This window comes from Panulirus ornatus, chromosome 2 (genome assembly GCF_036320965.1).
Source record: "Panulirus ornatus isolate Po-2019 chromosome 2, ASM3632096v1, whole genome shotgun sequence".
Taxonomy (NCBI): domain Eukaryota; kingdom Metazoa; phylum Arthropoda; class Malacostraca; order Decapoda; family Palinuridae; genus Panulirus; species Panulirus ornatus.
The window spans coordinates 75,227,969-75,249,449 of NC_092225.1; the positions used below are offsets into that span (position 1 = coordinate 75,227,969).

Consider the following 21,481-nt stretch of genomic DNA (forward strand, 5'->3'; position numbering starts at 1 on the left):
CGAGAATGTTGGCAGAAGTTTCATTCACTACAACACATTGATTCTTATCATTATTAAGTCGTGGCTAGAGGAGTTGGGCGAATACTTCCCACTCAACTTCCTTTATTCCCATCACAAACTTCTCCAGGTTTGGTGCAGGGAGTTCATATCCTCCACATACTTTAACCAAGATGCTCTCTCTTGCCTTCCTGAAAATCTTTTCCTCTTTTTCTTCAAACATTCTTTGATAAACTAATCTGATAACCCAAGAATGATTATCTTTTAATATCCTGTTAAACAGACCTGGCATTCTTGCACATGCTTCTGGCGAGGAGACTGGTACTGCTCCTCCTCCTCCTCCTCCACCACAGCACTCCAGGTCGTGGCCTCGAGTTCTAATTGTTAGAAATGTCATCCTCGACTACATCTGCGTAGTGAGAGTCACATGATAACCATATACTTCTTCAACACCGGGATGACCACACATCCCTCTCGTGGGTAGAGCTCAAGTTACACATTCATCACAACCATTATTCATCTCGTGTTCCATCATGGAAGGCTGGTTGGTGTAGAACGTTCTCTTCTGTTCAGCAATACTTTGAAGGTGATCACTCATACGAAGGTCTTCGACGAGAACTGGACTGTTAGAATCAACAGAAATATTACTGGAACATACTGGAAGGTCATCACCAGAACGTTTCCATTTCCAACGTGTCCATTATGGTAAGTAGGGCTACCATCATGAGAGACACTACCATCATGAGAGATACTACCATCATGAGAGACACTACCATCATGAGAGACACTACCATCTTGAGAGATACTACCATCATGAGAGATACTACCATCATGAGAGATACTACCATCATGAGACACACTACCATCATGAGACACACTACCATCATGAGAGATACTACCATCATGAGAGATACTACCATCATGAGAGATACTACCATCATGAGAGATACTACCATCATGAGACACACTACCATCATGAGACACACTACCATCATGAGAGACACTACCATCATGAGACACACTACCATCATGAGAGACACTACCATCATGAGAGATACTACCATCATGAGACACACTACCATCATGAGAGATACTACCATCATGAGAGACACTACCATCATGAGAGACACTACCATCATGAGACACACTACCATCATGAGAGACACTACCATCATGAGAGACACTACCATCATGAGACACACTACCATCATGAGAGATACGACCATCATGAGAGACACTACCATCATGAGAGATACTACCATCATGAGAGATACTACCATCATGAGAGATACTACCATCATGAGAGACACTACCATCATGAGAGATACTACCATCATGAGAGACACTACCATCATGAGAGACACTACCATCATGAGAGACACTACCATCATGAGAGATACTACCATCATGAGACACACTACCATCATGAGAGACACTACCATCATGAGACACACTACCATCATGAGAGATACTACCATCATGAGAGACACTACCATCATGAGACACACTACCATCATGAGAGATACTACCATCATGAGACACTACCATCATGAGAGACACTACCATCATGAGAGACACTACCATCATGAGACACACTACCATCATGAGACACACTACCATCATGAGAGATACTACCATCATGAGAGACACTACCGTCATGAGACACACTACCATCATGAGAGATACTACCATCATGAGAGATACTACCATCATGAGAGACACTACCATCATGAGAGACACTACCATTATGAGAGACACTACCATTATGAGAGACACTACCATCATGAGAGACACTACCATCATGAGACACACTACCATCATGAGACACACTACCATCATGAGAGACACTACCATCATGAGACACACTACCATCATGAGAGACACTACCATCATGAGACACACTACCATCATGAGAGACACTACCATCATGAGAGACACTACCATCATGAGAGACACTACCATCATGAGAGACACTACCATCATGAGAGACACTACCATCATGAGAGACACTACCATCATGAGAGACACTACCATCATGAGACACACTACCATCATGAGACACACTACCATCATGAGAGACACTACCATCATGAGACACACTACCATCATGAGAGACACTACCATCATGAGATACACTACCATCATGAGAGACACTACCATCATGAGAGACACTACCATCATGAGAGACACTACCATCATGAGAGACACTACCATCATGAGACACACTACCATCATGAGAGACACTACCATCATGAGAGACACTACCATCATGAGACACACTACCATCATGAGACACACTACCATCATGAGAGACACTACCATCATGAGAGACACTACCATCATGAGAGATACTACCATCATGAGAGACACTACCATCATGAGAGACACTACCATCATGAGACACACTACCATCATGAGAGACACTACCATCATGAGACACACTACCATCATGAGAGACACTACCATCATGAGAGACACTACCATCATGAGAGACACTACCATCATGAGACACACTACCATCATGAGACACACTACCATCATGAGACACACTACCATCATGAGACACACTACCATCATGAGACACACTACCATCATGAGAGACACTACCATCATGAGAGACACTACCATCATGAGAGACACTACCATCATGAGAGACACTACCATCATGAGACACACTACCATCATGAGACACACTACCATCATGAGACACACTACCATCATGAGAGCACACTACCATCATGAGAGACACTACCATCATGAGACACACTACCATCATGAGACACACTACCATCATGAGACACACTACCATCATGAGAGACACTACCATCATGAGACACACTACCATCATGAGACACACTACCATCATGAGACACACTACCATCATGAGACACACTACCATCATGAGACACACTACCATCATGAGACACACTACCATCATGAGAGACACTACCATCATGAGACACACTACCATCATGAGACACACTACCATCATGAGACACACTACCATCATGAGACACACTACCATCATGAGACACACTACCATCATGAGACACACTACCATCATGAGACACACTACCATCATGAGACACACTACCATCATGAGACACACTACCATCATGAGACACACTACCATCATGAGACACACTACCATCATGAGACACACTACCATCATGAGACACACTACCATCATGAGAGACACTACCATCATGAGACACACTACCATCATGAGACACACTACCATCATGAGACACACTACCATCATGAGACACACTACCATCATGAGAGACACTACCATCATGAGACACACTACCATCATGAGACACACTACCATCATGAGACACACTACCATCATGAGACACACTACCATCATGAGACACACTACCATCATGAGACACTACCATCATGAGACACACTACCATCATGAGACACACTACCATCATGAGACACACTACCATCATGAGACACACTACCATCATGAGACACACTACCATCATGAGACACACTACCATCATGAGACACACTACCATCATGAGACACACTACCATCATGAGAGACACTACCATCATGAGAGATACTACCATCATGAGAGACACTACCATCATGAGACACACTACCATCATGAGAGACACTACCATCATGAGAGACACTACCATCATGAGAGACACTACCATCATGAGACACACTACCATCATGAGACACACTACCATCATGAGACACACTACCATCATGAGACACACTACCATCATGAGAGACACTACCATCATGAGACACACTACCATCATGAGACACACTACCATCATGAGAGATAATACCATCATGAGAGATACTACCATCATGAGACACACTACCATCATGAGACACACTACCATCATGAGAGATAATACCATCATGAGAGATACTACCATCATGAGACACACTACCATCATGAGACACACTACCATCATGAGACACACTACCATCATGAGAGATAATACCATCATGAGAGATACTACCATCATGAGACACACTACCATCATGAGACACACTACCATCATGAGAGATACTACCATCATGAGACACACTACCATCATGAGACACACTACCATCATGAGAGACACTACCATCATGAGAGATACTACCATCATGAGACACACTACCATCATGAGACACACTACCATCATGAGACACACTACCATCATGAGAGATACTACCATCATGAGACACACTACCATCATGAGACACACTACCATCATGAGAGATAATACCATCATGAGAGATACTACCATCATGAGACACACTACCATCATGAGACACACTACCATCATGAGAGATAATACCATCATGAGACACACTACCATCATGAGACACACTACCATCATGAGACACACTACCATCATGAGACACACTACCATCATGAGAGACACTACCATCATGAGACACACTACCATCATGAGACACACTACCATCATGAGACACACTACCATCATGAGACACACTACCATCATGAGACACACTACCATCATGAGACACACTACCATCATGAGAGACACTACCATCATGAGACACACTACCATCATGAGACACACTACCATCATGAGACACACTACCATCATGAGACACACTACCATCATGAGAGACACTACCATCATGAGACACACTACCATCATGAGACACACTACCATCATGAGACACACTACCATCATGAGAGACACTACCATCATGAGACACACTACCATCATGAGACACACTACCATCATGAGACACACTACCATCATGAGACACACTACCATCATGAGACACACTACCATCATGAGACACACTACCATCATGAGACACACTACCATCATGAGAGACACTACCATCATGAGACACACTACCATCATGAGACACACTACCATCATGAGACACACTACCATCATGAGACACACTACCATCATGAGACACACTACCATCATGAGAGACACTACCATCATGAGAGACACTACCATCATGAGACACACTACCATCATGAGACACACTACCATCATGAGACACACTACCATCATGAGACACACTACCATCATGAGAGACACTACCATCATGAGACACACTACCATCATGAGACACACTACCATCATGAGACACACTACCATCATGAGACACACTACCATCATGAGAGACACTACCATCATGAGAGACACTACCATCATGAGAGACACTACCATCATGAGACACACTACCATCATGAGAGACACTACCATCATGAGAGACACTACCATCATGAGAGACACTACCATCATGAGACACACTACCATCATGAGACACACTACCATCATGAGACACACTACCATCATGAGAGACACTACCATCATGAGAGACACTACCATCATGAGACACACTACCATCATGAGAGACACTACCATCATGAGACACACTACCATCATGAGACACACTACCATCATGAGACACACTACCATCATGAGAGACACTACCATCATGAGAGACACTACCATCATGAGAGACACTACCATCATGAGACACACTACCATCATGAGAGACACTACCATCATGAGAGACACTACCATCATGAGAGACACTACCATCATGAGACACACTACCATCATGAGAGACACTACCATCATGAGACACACTACCATCATGAGAGACACTACCATCATGAGACACACTACCATCATGAGACACACTACCATCATGAGACACACTACCATCATGAGACACACTACCATCATGAGACACACTACCATCATGAGACACACTACCATCATGAGACACACTACCATCATGAGAGACACTACCATCATGAGACACACTACCATCATGAGACACACTACCATCATGAGACACACTACCATCATGAGAGACACTACCATCATGAGACACACTACCATCATGAGACACACTACCATCATGAGACACACTACCATCATGAGAGATACTACCATCATGAGACACACTACCATCATGAGACACACTACCATCATGAGACACACTACCATCATGAGACACACTACCATCATGAGACACACTACCATCATGAGACACACTACCATCATGAGACACACTACCATCATGAGACACACTACCATCATGAGACACACTACCATCATGAGACACACTACCATCATGAGACACACTACCATCATGAGACACACTACCATCATGAGAGACACTACCATCATGAGACACACTACCATCATGAGACACACTACCATCATGAGACACACTACCATCATGAGACACACTACCATCATGAGACACACTACCATCATGAGACACACTACCATCATGAGACACACTACCATCATGAGACACACTACCATCATGAGACACACTACCATCATGAGACACACTACCATCATGAGACACACTACCATCATGAGACACACTACCATCATGAGACACACTACCATCATGAGACACACTACCATCATGAGACACACTACCATCATGAGACACACTACCATCATGAGACACACTACCATCATGAGACACACTACCATCATGAGACACACTACCATCATGAGACACACTACCATCATGAGAGACACTACCATCATGAGAGACACTACCATCATGAGACACACTACCATCATGAGACACACTACCATCATGAGACACACTACCATCATGAGACACACTACCATCATGAGACACACTACCATCATGAGACACACTACCATCATGAGACACACTACCATCATGAGACACACTACCATCATGAGAGACACTACCATCATGAGACACACTACCATCATGAGACACACTACCATCATGAGACACACTACCATCATGAGACACACTACCATCATGAGAGACATTACCATCATGAGACACACTACCATCATGAGACACACTACCATCATGAGAGACACTACCATCATGAGACACACTACCATCATGAGACACACTACCATCATGAGACACACTACCATCATGAGACACACTATGCCAGAGTTTGAAGACAGGTCTTCAGTTAACCTGCCCCTCACAACATGGTTGATGTCTTCTCTCCCATATAGTGCTGTGCGCACTGAAGTCACCATGGATGAGGTAAGGACTCCATAGTTCACATGTCACACCGTCATAAAGGAGATATAAACATCAGACAGAAATATCTGATCTGCTGTCATTTGTAATGTAGATCTCGAAAAAGCTCACCATCACAAAATCTAGAGTCATCCTCAATGCTTCAGCCCTCCTAACAAACAGGTGGAGGGTCAGATTGATCTCATCTTCGGTCATATTCAAGGGTTAACCTCTCTTTTCCTAGCTTGGTGTCCTGCAGGTCAATGATGTCACGTCTGGTCTCCTGCGATCAAACTTTATGATCTTTCAAATGGGACGACCGATTATCTCGACGACAACTCCGTCGTAAAATACGATCTCTTCAAATTCGATCATTCAAGAAATATTTTTTCCTTCTATTCTCTGGAGTTGCTCGAGCTTCGGGGTTGGCTTGCAGATGACTTTACAAGTTCGTAATCATGTCTGAGTCACACAGCAGGTGTGTGGGATGATGGCTCTCCAGTGTCATCATCATCATCATCCCACGACTCACTGTCGAAACGTAACTCAGAACCTGTTGGGATCCAGCTGTAATTTCAACACTTCCTCCATCTTTGCCTCCCAGAAGCACTTGACGAGGGCTCCTTCGGGTGTGTCTCCGAGGGATGCTTCGGTGAAGGATCACCGGAAGAGCGTGACGCTTCCTCCCACAGACGGTATGTTAGTGATCTTGAGTCACATGTGTATAGCGGTACCTTGTGAGTCACATGTTAGTGGCAGCTTCTTGCGAGTCAAAGTCATATTGCGGCAGCGTCTTGACACTCACAGTTGTATGGCGGCGTCCTGCGAGTCACAGGTATATGGCGGCGTCTTTTGAGTCACAGATGTATTACGACGTTTCTGTGAATCACTGGTATCTGGCGGCACTTTGGTGAGTCATAGGCTTTAGTCGAGTCTGAGTGAGTCAGTAGTGTGCTGTGTCGGACTAAGGCACAGGTGGGTATGGCGCATGAGAATGAGTCATATGAATATTGTGTTGCGTCACTGTACGCCAGGTGTGTTGCATGTGGTGGAGTCACTGGCAAGTTGCGTCTGGTTGAGTCACAGGTACTTAGTCTAGGTGAGTAACATGTGTTGAGTATGAGTCACAGGCGTGTTGTGTTTGAGCGAATCACTGGCGTAGTGCGTCTGGATGAGTTGCAGGTATGTTGCTGATGGGTAAGTCACTTTAGACTTAAGTTGCGTCTCAGAGAGTCGTAGGCAGTGTTGCGTCTAGGAGTTCCAGGTGTGTTGCGTCTGGATGAGTGACAGGCATGCTGCGTTCGCCCGCATGACGTTGTGTTGCGTCTAGATTAGTTACGAATGTGCTGCTTGCGAGTGAGTTACACGAGTGTTGCGTCCGGGTGAGTGAGTCATGGTTGTATTGCGTCTGTGGGTGTTGCATGAGAGAGTAATTGTAGGGTGGGGGAGGGGGAGCGGGGCTGGCGGGTCGAGGGAAGAGCCAGCAACACTACCCAGGACCAAACATTTATCTGGGCGGCGGGTAATGCAAAGCGACCACGATTTATGGACCGTGTCGCGCTGGCGGGGGACACCACGCCGCGGGGCCTGACGGCTCAAGGTACACGCCTCGTAAATAACACTCTGGATCTTACAGCAGCGGAGGGTTGGTCGACTCTAGACCCAAACTTTTCTCCGTATATTCCATCCAGCTCGTGGGATGCCTCAGGGCAACCGGAGCTTTATTGAGAGGTGCCACACGGCTCACAGTCCCATACGTCACGCGGGGGGGGAAACTCCGGGGGGACCACACTCAAGTTGCAATTATTCCACGAAACACAACATCCGGGGCCACAATATTGGATATTTACCCGCAACACGTGCGGGTCATTTAGGGAACTTTATGCGAACTCTCTGGGCCACGGCTGGAGCAAGCGGCCGCTTGATGCACAGCTAATGGTGGCGGGAGACGTGGTGGATGGCGGCCTTCCCCGTCAGGCAGAACTGTTGTCTCCAGCGGCGGCCACACACTTAACGTCAGGCCCAGCACACTTCTGCAACCCGACCTCCTCCCCATACACCTCTTGGGACGACAACAGCCGGCCGCTCCCCAGGTGCACATGCTGCAAAGGCAACAGGTCCCAGTGCACATCTGTTGTGAAGAAAATGGGCGAGATGTCCCCCATGCACAGCTGCAGCAAGCAGAACTAACATTTTCCCGCCACCGGAGCCAGCTGTGCGTCACTCTCCAGGGAACCAGTTGTCATGGCGTAATTTGACGTCGGTGTTAAATGCGTACGAATTCCTACTTCTTCTAGTACTGTTTGAAAATGATCTGTGAAATGTATCTGAAATCATGAACTCGAGGATAGCACTAATACGCCCCAAGGGCTACAGGAGAACTCAGTGAAGCACACTGTACTGTAAGCTCTCTTAGAGATAAAAGCTTTTACATAAAGATATAAAAGGGCGTTTTATGAGGATAAACTGGATCATAAGTGCTATGATTGATGACGTAAAGGATCATAAGTAAATTACAACAAGATAAGGATGATGTGACGTGATCAACAATGGAGAATATCATCTCGAGACAGCATCTCAAAAACGTCTAATCTAAGGTTTGACCATACAACAAATGGCAAGGGCATCGTGGCACTCTCGAGGGCTTGATTATACAACAAATCTACTACACCAATCTATCCAGCGCCCAGAAGGTGTACACAGCGCTGCTTTTGTGTAGCGCAAACGAGAAACTACTGTAATGGGAGACACCCTGGTGTCAGGGTAAGGTGGTCATGCGCAACCAACACCTCAGATTTCTACGCGAGGGTGAGCTCCGTTTCAGGTGGCTACAATGCAAATGACATTGAACCACACAGGGGGATGGTAAAGAACCCGGATCTGCAGGCAGGAACAAGTGGAAGACTTCGATGGACAAAAGATTGTCTAAGTGGAAGAGACCAAAGGACGGATGTTATGGGAGTCTTCTCGAAATGAGTTTAGGTCACCAGTGGCGCGTGCCACAAGGGTATGTCCCAGGACGTATCTTCGCTCCTCTTGATCTATCTGAATGACATGCCAGAAGGACTGAACTCCTGCTTGAACATGTTTGTGAATAATGGCAAAGTCATGAAGGAGATATAGAGCGAGGAGGATTGCATCAACTCTTAAGAGAAACTAGACAAAGCCCATAGTTGGTCTGATGCATGGTTGATGAAATTCCACCAGAGTGAATATAATCAGGATGGAGCACAGTGAGAGAAGGTCTCTATATCATCTAGCAGGATATGAGCTGCAGGAATCTGTGGGAGAGGGACTTGAGTGTCGAGATCGTCCCTCACCTTTCGTCCGGGTACTATACTAGAATGGTAGGGGAAGTAAACCATCTGCCGGCACATATTACTCGTAGAATAACTTGGAGTATGGTATACGGATAATGGAACATTCAGTAACCTGTTTACATCCTTCGCTATGGCCTCCATAGACACAGTGCTGCCCTCCTCAGACACAGAGCTGCCCTACTCGGACAAAGCACTGCCCTACTCAGACACAGCGCTGCCCTACTCAGACACAGCGCTGCCCTACTCAGACACAGCGCTGCCCTACTCAGACACAGCGCTGCCCTACTCAGACACAGCGCTGCCCTATTCAGACACAGTGTTGCCCCATTCAAACACAGTGCTGCCCTATTCAGACACAGTGCTGCCCTACTCATACACATTGCTACCCTACTCAGACACATTGCTACCCTACTCAAACACACTGCTTCCCTACTCAGACACAGCGCTGCCCTACTCAGACACAGCGCTGTCCTACTCAGACAAAGCGCTGCCCTATTTAGACTACCCTCTCCAAGTACATGGGACGGCCATTAGAAGATAAGGTCTCTGGTAAGCTGAGGCCCTGACGGGAAAGCATCCCTACCTAGACCCTTAATCCCTTAAGAGCAACGATACGACACTTTGACCACGAGAGTATAGCCTTTCAGCACACGTTATGACCATTGGGTATTGATGGCCACCTGGCCTCAAGAGTCTAAGGCCAGGCCTTGAACCGTATCGTCACGCTCAAGGCTCGCACCGCCGTGTTCAAGGTTCGTACCGTCGCGCTGAAGGTTTGTACCTCTGTGTTCAAGGTTCGCACAGTCACGCTCCAGGTTCACACTGCCGTGTTCAAGGTTCGCACCGTCGCGCTGAAGGTTTGTACCGCCGTGTTCAAGGTTTGTACCGCCGTGTTCAAGGTTTGTACCGCCGTGTTCAAGGTTTGTACCGCCGTGTTCAAGGTTCACACCGCCGTGTTCAAGGTTCGTACCGTCGCGGTGAAGGTTTGTACCGCCGTGTTCAAGGTTTGTACCGCCGTGTTCAAGGTTTGTACCGCCGTGTTCAAGGTTCACACCGCCGTGTTCAAGGTTCGTACCGTCGCGCTGAAGGTTTGTACCGCCGTGTTCAAGGTTTGTACCGCCGTGTTCAAGGTTCGCACCGTCACGCTCAAGGTTCACACCGCCGTATTCAAGGTTCGTGCCGTCGCGCTGAAGGTTTGTACCGCCGTGTTCAAGGTTTGTACCGCCGTGTTCAAGGTCCGTAGCGTCGGGCTGAAGGGTTTGCTACACTGTAATCAAACCATTCAGAAGAGATTAATACCCTCGCTTATCCGGAATGGCAATGGTCACGGAGTATTGAGCAAACAATGGAATTAGCTCGGATGGAATAGCCTTATCCGCAAGATAAACACAGACGACACGCAGCCATATATATATCCGGATCCATAAACACAAACGGTGTTACAGAGAAACTAGCCGCACTAAAGCAGTGAAATCCAGATATTAAGTTATTACCAGATACCTGCAGCAGGAGAGAAATATTATACCTCCGTATTCCCTACGTGTCGGAGGCGACGGGGGGAGGTGGGTGTCCTGAAAAAAATCCCCCTGGCAGGTGTCTGTGGCGCTTTATCTATGCTTTATCTATGACATCCACCCACCTTCAGCAGGAACGGCGTGAGGGTCTCGCAACCACCGTCTTCAGCAGCAGCTTGACCTATGGGACCTACGGTCCTGCGGCCTCCTACAGCACAAAGGATTGTGGCGCACACAGCATCTCCCTCCTGCAGAAACTCCACGAGACTCGGCAGCCACGCCCTCGTATGGGACGCTTGCTTCGCCTCTTACACACTTCATCAGTGGTGTGCGACTCCAGCCTAACAAGCCTCAAATATCTCACTTTACGTAAACTCATCTTACCACATTCCTTCACGTCCGGCAACACCTTGCTCTAAGTTACATCTCACCTGTGAATTACCCAGTATAGCACTGTGTTGTTGTTGCTCGCGTTTCCGTATTAGTGTCTCAATCCATCATCAAAGGCAAATGAAGCACGCGGTTCATGAGAGAAATCTAACCTTCGGTAAGTTCAACACTTAAACATTTACAACGCTAAACCCATATCATCATCAACCATCAGTCCCCAAGCAGAAACTAAAAACTCTTATGTTTCACACTTCAGCAGCTTTTACTAACAGATCCAACAACAAACACGATGTCGATACAATATATATATATAAACGGCAGACACTCGACACACTGTATATAAGCGGTCTCCGCCTCCCAATACTGTAGTCTTTAGCCTTATCATCATGACATACACTATTCTGAAACTATGCTCCCGAGGCATGTGTGAGTGACACTTTCACGTCCGCCCTCTGTACACCATCCATCTCCACAGTATAACAATCACCGATTCAACCTATCACAAGATCCCTCATGCACAAAATGTAACTTCCATACCGAAGACACTGAACACTTACCAACACCCACCTCACACACACTCACAACCAAACTTCTTGAGCACCGGTATCTCCCGTTGATGCACAAGACCTGCTTCCTGTGAGTTACGGGAGTAATGCATCAGTCATATGTACAAATCATGCTGCCTAAGGCTGCGGCAGCTCCTGAAAAGAGGCCCTTGATAACACTATAACCCTTTCTTAAGTAGATGACCTGGGGCAATTATAAATGCAATACCAAGTGAATAAGCACAATTTATTGTATACCGATAACTCAGATTGGTTCATTTTGTAAATATTTTTGTCTTATCCGAAATCGACAAAGACCACGACATCTGTCTTAGCACCTCCTCATCTGAGGGATAGACTTCAAGATCTCCTTGACCATGTCACACACTCCACCACTCAGTGTGACCTAGCCATGAACACCGTCAAAACAAAAGTCTTAAATTATGATGAGCAAGTTGGAAACCAGAATTATTCCCTTATGCTTCATGGTGATGTAACCGACTCGTAGATACAGAAACACTTCCCTGACTCGTAGCTACAATGACACTTCCCTGACTCGTAGCTACAATGACACTTCCCTGACTCGTAGCTACAATGACACTTCCCTGACTCGTAGCTACAATGACGCTTCCCAGACTCGTAACTACAGTGACGCTTCCCAGACTTGTAGCTACAATGACACTTCCTAGACTCGTAGCTACAATGACGCTTCCCAGACTCGTAACTACAGTGACGCTTCCCAGACTTGTAGCTACAATGACACTTCCTAGACTCGTAGCTACAATGACGCTTCCCTGACTCGTAGCTACAATGACGCTTCCCTGACTCATAGCTACAATGACGCTTCCCAGACTCGTAGCTACAATGACGCTTCCCTGACTCGTAGCTACAATGACGTTTCCCAGACTCGTAGCTACATTAAGACTTTCTTGACTCTCATCCACTCTGATGCTTCCAAACTCGTAACTAGGGTGAGGATACCTGATTCTCAGCCACCCTGAAGCAGCCCTGACTCACAGCTAAGCGGAGGCTCCCCGACCCCCCAACCAGGCTGAGGTTCCCTACCCTCACAGTCACACTGAGGCTCCTTGACTGGTAGCCAGGCTCAGGTTCCCTAACTAAAGCTCTTCATATTATTAGCTAACTAGTTACTATTATGACTTCCCAGGTCTGTAATACCTGCAATACCTCAGCTGTGTATTTTCTGCCATGTGGCTGTTTAAATGAAATAAACCGTTCTTTATCTATTTACTTATTTAACTGCTGACTGACTCACGATGGGTTGAGTCTTCCAGACTCGTAGCCATATTCAAACTCCACATAGGAACTGCTGCAGACGACGGGCGTTGGTGACGTCCCAGAGATCGTACAGGACCTGTGTGTAGTGTAGCCAAAAGGCCACACACTGCAAGCAATCCTTAAGCACGACGGTTCGAGTCGTAAGTACGACGGTGCGATCCTTGAGCAAGACGGTACTATCCTTGGACAAGACGGTACGATCCTTAAGCATGATGTTACTGTCCACGAGCAAGACGGTACACAAGCCCTTGAGCACGAAAGAAGGTCCTTTGAGCTCGCCGCGCCCTCCCTGCAGACGAGGGTCCTCTCCCTGAGCATGACGGTCCTGCCCTTCTGAATGATCCTTAAGCATTAAGGTACGCCCCTTGAGCACGACGATGCGTCCCTCGGGTACGATGGCCTGCGCCACGGGACGCACAGGTCGTACCGAGAGGTTCAAGGGTCGTACCGCCCGTAACCATATTTCAGCGTAATTTCCACATTCAAAACCCATTCTATATGCAAATGAGTCAGGTGGTGTACGACACAACTTAACCATTACATGGATGGCAGACTAATGCCCTCCCAGAACCCATTTAAAGTTTTGTTTCCATAAACTTGATTAAAAACAACACGAGTGTGGAACAGCAAGGGCTTTACCCCCCAGTGATCCGGGCAAGTGGTGTAGTGTGGGGTGTACAATCCACCCGTCAACCTCATACACTCGCCTCTCTCAGTCCTGCATCTACCATCACTGCTCTCTGAAATTGATTGTCACGTGACGCGCTAAAGGATCAGCCTATCTCCGGGCGAACCTGAGCGGCAGATTTAATACTGATCATGGCCACACAGTGGGGTACAACACCTCTGACCGAGAACCTGTTCTCCTGAAGGTTTACATCGGCAAGCGAGCCACGTCCTTGTTGTCTGGCACTGTCTTACCCCGCGTCTTCATTCAGATATTAGGCTCTCTGGTATAACGGTACGACCCCTGGCCATGATGTCGTCTCATCTGACTTAAACTTAAGAGTCATGAAGAAGCCAGACCACCACACCCAAGGGTCGTACCGTCGTGGTCAACCACCACACCCAATGGTCGTACCGTCGTGGTCAACCACCACACCCAAGGGTCGTACCGTTGTGGTCAACCACCACACCCAAGGGTCGTACCGTCGTGGTCAACCACCACACCCAAAGGTCGTACCGTCGTGGTCAACCACCACACCCAAGGGTCGTGCCGTCGTGGTCAACCACCACACCCAAAGGTCGTACCGTCGTGGTCAACCACCACACCCAAAGGTCGTACCGTCGTGGTAACCACCACACCCAAAGGTCGTACCGTCGTGGTCAACCACCACACCCAAAGGTCGTACCGTCGTGGTCAACCACCACACCCAAAGGTCGTACCGTCGTGGTCAACCACCACACCCAAGGGTCGTGCCGTCGTGGTCAACCACCACACCCAAGGGTCGTACCGTCGTGGCTCGACCCTCCTCCCGGGGACAAGTTGCCGCCACAGGTGTGTGGTGCAGCTGATGTCTTCTGTGCCACAAGACAGACGATTTCATAACCAGGAAGCAAATACAGACTGTCGTCCAGCTGCGCTGATGTACACAAATATGTTCCCACTTGAGTCATTGTACAGGAGACTGTGACCACCTCTCTCTCTCTCTTACACACACACACACTTGATCGCAGTTCCCGCGATAGCGATGTAGCGCCAGAAACAAACGAAGAAAGCATCGAATTTGCTCACATCCTTTCTCGAGCTGTCATGTGTAATGCAGCCAAACCACAGTTCCCTCTCCACAACCAGACCCCCACAGGCTTATGCATGGTTTGCTCCGGTCGCTTCACATGCCTTGGTTCATTCCATCGGCCCAGTTCACGCTATCGCCATTTCCCGCGTTAGCGAGGCAGCGTTAAGAACAAAGGAGTGAGCCTTATGCGACTCCTACACGATACTGACAGTTAAGGGAAAGTATCGAGGAATGACGCAATATATGGAAGACTCTCAAAATCTGTTTGATATTCTATTGCGTAATACATGTTTACTGAGTAGCGTGAGTGTCTCACACTGCGCAGTGATCCGTCATAATGTATTACACTGAGCAATGATCCGTCAGAATGTATCGCACTGCGCAATGATCCGTCATAATGTGTTCCACTTTCCGTATAGGAACTTCCCCCTCGTCGACATGTCTACCACAGAGGACGATGACCGACGATTTCTAGAAGGCATTCGATTACCTATAGGGGTTTACCTGCACTGTGGGGGGATCAAATCCCAAGACTACAGCGACAGACGAAAGAACAGTGCAACATGATGTTTTGGTGAAGAACGACATGATGTGAAGTAGAAGTGAGGATTTTCCCCTCTATGGATATGTTACCTGTTTTGACGCTACGTTGCTCACGCGGGAAATGGAATATATACATATATATATATGGTTTCAGAAGTGGTAGAGGACGTGTGGATCAGGTGTTTGCTTTGAAGAATGTATGTGAGAAATACTTAGAAAAGCAAATGGATTTGTATGTAGCATTTATGGATCTGGAGAAGGCATATGATAGAGTTGATAGAGATGCTCTGTGGAAGGTATTAAGAATATATGGTGTGGGAGGAAAGTTGTTAGAAGCAGTGAAAAGTTTTTATCGAGGATGTAAGGCATGTGTACGTGTAGGAAGAGAGGAAAGTGATTGGTTCTCAGTGAATGTAGGTTTGCGGCAGGGGTGTGTGATGTCTCCATGGTTGTTTAATTTGTTTATGGATGGGGTTGTTAGGGAGGTGAATGCAAGAGTTTTGGAAAGAGGGGCAAGTATGAAGTCTGTTGGGGATGAGAGTGCTTGGGAAGTGAGTCAGTTGTTGTTCGCCGATGATACAGCGCTGGTGGCTGATTCATGTGAGAAACTGCAGAAGCTGGTGACTGAGTTTGGTAAAGTGTGTGAAAGAAGAAAGTTAAGAGTAAATGTGAATAAGAGCAAGGTTATTAGGTACAGTAGGGTTGAGGGTCAAGTCAATTGGGAGGCAAGTTTGAATGGAGAAAAACTGGAGGAAGTAAAGTGTTTTAGATATCTGGGAGTGGATCTGGCAGCGGATGGAACCATGGAAGCGGAAGTGGATCATAGGGTGGGGGAGGGGGCGAAAATTCTAGGAGCCTTGAAGAATGTGTGGAAGTCGAGAACATTATCTCGGAAAGCAAAAATGGGTATGTTTGAAGGAATAGTGGTTTCAACAATGTTGTATGGTTGCGAGGCGTGGGCTATGGATAGAGCTGTGCGCAGGAGGATGAATGTGCTGGAAATCAGATGTTTGAGGACAATGTGTGGTGTGAGGTGGTTTGATCGAGTAAGTTACGTAAGGGTAAGAGAGATGTGTGGAAATAAAAAGAGCGTGGTTGAGAGAGCAGAAGAGGGTGTTTTGAAATGATTTGGGCACATGGAGAGAATGAGTGAGGAAAGATTGACCAAGAGGATATATGTGTCGGAGGTGGAGGGAACGAGGAGAAGTGGGAGACCAAATTGGAGGTGGAAAGATGGAGTGAAAAAGATTTTGTGTGATCGGGGCCTGAACATGCAGGAGGGTGAAAGGAGGGCAAGGAATAGAGTGAATTGGATCGATGTGGTATACCGAGGTTGACGTGCTGCCAGTGGAGTGAATCAGGGCATGTGAAGCGTCTGGGGTAAACCATGGAAAGCTGTGTAGGTATGTATATTTGCGTGTGTGGACGTATGTATATACATGTGTATGGGGGTGGGTTGGGCCATTTCTTTCGTCTGTTTCCTTGCGTTACCTCGCAAACGCGGGAGACAGCGACAAAAAAAAAGAAATATATATATATATATATATATATATATATATATATATATATATATATATATATATATATATATATATTGGTTCCAACAATGTTGTATGGTTGCGAGGCGTGGGCTATGGATAGAGTTGTGCGCAGGAGGATGGATGTGCTGGAAATGAGATGTTTGAGGACAATGTGTGGTGTGAGGTGGTTTGATCGAGTGAGTAACGTAAGGGTAAGAGAGATGTGTGGAAATAAAAAGAGCGTGGTTGAGAGAGCAGAAGAGGGTGTTTTGAAGTGGTTTGGGCACATGGAGAGGATGAGTGAGGAAAGATTGACCAAGAGGATATATGTGTCGGAGGTGGAGGGAACAAGGAGAAGAGGGAGACCAAATTGGAGGTGGAAAGATGGAGTGAAAAAGATTTTGTGTGATCGGGGCCTGAACATGCAGGAGGGTGAAAGGTGGGCAAGGAATAGAGTGAATTGGAGCGATGTGGTATACCGGGGTTGACGTGCTGTCAGTGGATTGAAGCAAGGCATGTGAAGCGTCTGGGGTAAACCATGGAAAGCTGTGTAGGTATGTATATTTGCGTGTGTGGACGTATGTATATACATGTGTATGGGGGGGGGCCATTTCTTTCGTCTGTTTCCTTGCGCTACCTCGCAAACGCGGGAGACAGCGACAAAGTATAATAAAAAAAAAATATAATAAATATATATATATATATATATATATATATATATATATATATATATATATATATATATATATATAAAATTTCCTTTTTATACACCTTCAAAAGTTTTCTTTTTGTACAGTGTCCCTTACTATACCATTACGTTTTCTCTCATAGATTTGAAGTCATAAATCTATTCTTTTATTATGTCACTGACTTAATTTTGTTACGTAAATAATAATTAGTGACGTAAAAACATAACCATTACTTGTCTGTATATAGAAGTGTCTGCTATGCTCAAATAATTTTGGGAGCTGGAGCTATATTGTTGAAACTCGCAGTCAAGACATTCGCTGTGTTCGTTGCTTGCCAGGTAACTAGACGTGCGCAATAGTTCCTCTATATAATTAGGTTATAATTACCCTAATTGTTGTCATTTGTCCTTGATTAATTGCCTTAACGAAGGATAATGGTATAGGTATTATTTATAGATGGAAAGACTGCAGGATTTACGAGATGTAAATTTCTGAATTAGAATAAATGTTTAGGTGGCTTGTCCGCCACGGCGGCGTCTATCCTGTGGTCGGAGTATATGTATTTGTTATTATATTTATTTGCTTTTTTCAAGTGCATTAGTGATCCTGATCTATTTGTTCATTGAAATGTGATACGTATTAAGTTGGGTTTGATGGTTTGAGATGTCACTCTCGACTTTAACCTAGAAGCAACGGCGTCTACATAGCCTAGTGTGTCAACCGAAATGGTTATCTCGGGACATAATCCAAGGCTAATGTGTAGTTGAACATGACTGTTCTCAGATGTATCAAGATTCTGGCGAGATATATAAAAATATGAGAGAGAATACTAACAAAGAAAGACAAGACATAAAAAAATTTAATTACTTTTTCTGTAATTACTTATTCATAAAAATAAGGAGGGGGAGTTCTACATGTGTGGCCCTATGTATGTGGGATTACTATTTGTTTTATAGGGAAAGGTATACACTCGTGTTGCCCCTATGTATTTACACACACACACACACACACACACACACACACACACACACACACTGGCCTATGCAGTGACACACACCTAGCCTCTGTCACTGACCCGGCGATAAGGGAGGATGAACAGCTGGGTCGACTGTGGACTGGCTGCCGCGACCGGGATTCGAACCCATGGGAGATTGATCTCATGCGGCCCGTGTGTGCGTGACTTGACGGAAAGTAACGCTAACCGCTACACCGTGTGTGTGTGTGTGTGTGTGTGTGTGTGTGTGAATGCCGGCTGTAGAGTGTGTGGATGGCGTGTCTGGGTACACGGAGATGATGATAATCTGAAAAATTAAAGAAGTTCCCCTTGATCTGCAGATACGGAGGCGCCAAAGCGTGACAATGGGGCCCAGAAGACTTTGTCTTGAGATATTCAAATTGGAATCTTACCTCCTCCTCCAGCATGACGGTACGACCCTTGTGCACGACAGTACGAACCTCACACACGCCGGTACGGCTTCTGCGTACCACGGTACTGTATTTATACATTACGGTACTACCCTCGAGCATAACTATACGAAGTTAGGTCAAAGGTTAGCCCTTCATGCACAAGGGTTGCACCGCCACGGTCAAGCTAGAGTCGTACCGCTGTGCTCAAGGGACTGATGAAATGCGTTTCCGGGAAGGGCATGGACTGATGACACAAGGTCAAAGGTCACAGACATGCTCACATTTGAAGGAACATTCTATTGTGAGAACTTAGCAAGAGTAACGTCCTACATGCTCAGCTGTTTTTCGTGAAGACATAACTAAATCCCAGCTCGTAAACCAGAGAAAACTGACGTGTATCCATAACAATAAACATACTTGATATCACCGCACCATCTAATCACTCCCCAGAACCTCACATGAATACATCGTCTGCCTCTACGAAACTGTTGAGTTCTGGCTCAGTAAATTTCCTCTGTTCTGAATGATTGTTTAGATCGTGTTGAGGCATGATCTGTTCTTGTACTGCTCCCCAGTGGCTCTAGCTCTACATACACACCTAACACAGTAGAGCCTACAACGCTGAATTTGAACTCTCTCATTCTGACCTCAAACCTTGACTCTCCTGCCTTACGCCACCGTGCTGGTTCTCTCTCCCTCTTCTACGGATATTACTCCAGTTTTGACTCCAGACTTCTGTGTTAGCTAAACCACAACATGTCAAGCCACAGCGTCACATGATTACTGTGTAGCCGCTACCAGCTCAAAGATGGGCCTTTGTAACATCTATTTCTTTCCTCACACCGCTAAACTCTCTACATTCTCGCGTCTTTTTTTTTTTATAATGAAATGAAATGGATTAAGCTATCGTCTGCTTATTGAAAAACGAGGCGAGCGAGGGCATAACCTGAGGGGCGTCAGGTCGCTGTAAAAACCGATTTTGAGCCAGGAGTTCCTTCCTGGGGTCCTTTAATGGCCTTCCTCCTTCCTTACCTCGGCCAGCAACCATTAGCCGCGTGTCGGTATCTGCCGTTAATAACTTCACCTGACATGTGGAGGTAAAGTCATGGCCGGGACGTGAGCTCTCTTACCTCCACCATACTGTCAACACAGCATCGTAATGGGTGGTAAGACCACAACCCCGTAAGCACGCCGGTACGACCCGTAAGCACGACGGTACGACCCGTAAGCACGCCGGTACGACCCGTAAGCACGACAGTACGACCCGTAAGCACGCTCGATGCCCCCCTGGGGTATGATGGCCTGATCGTCGAGCCCCACGCCTCGCCGAGGATCGTGCCGCCCTGATCAAAGGTAGAACCGTCCTACTCAAGGGTCATCCAGTCGTGCTCAAGGGTCGCACCGTAGTGTTCAGTGGTCGTACCGTCGTGCTCAAGGGTCGCACCGTAGTGTTCAGTGGTCGTACCGTCGTGCTCAAGGGTCGCACCGTAGTGTTCAGTGGTCGTACCGTCGT

General features: G+C 46.5%; 1 protein-coding gene across 1 annotated transcript in view; it reads right to left on the reverse strand.

Moving 5' to 3' along the window:
* LOC139757279 (uncharacterized) overlaps positions 1–21,481 on the reverse strand; it is a 791,816-nt gene that overhangs the window by 761,294 nt on the left and 9,041 nt on the right. The window lies entirely within an intron of this gene.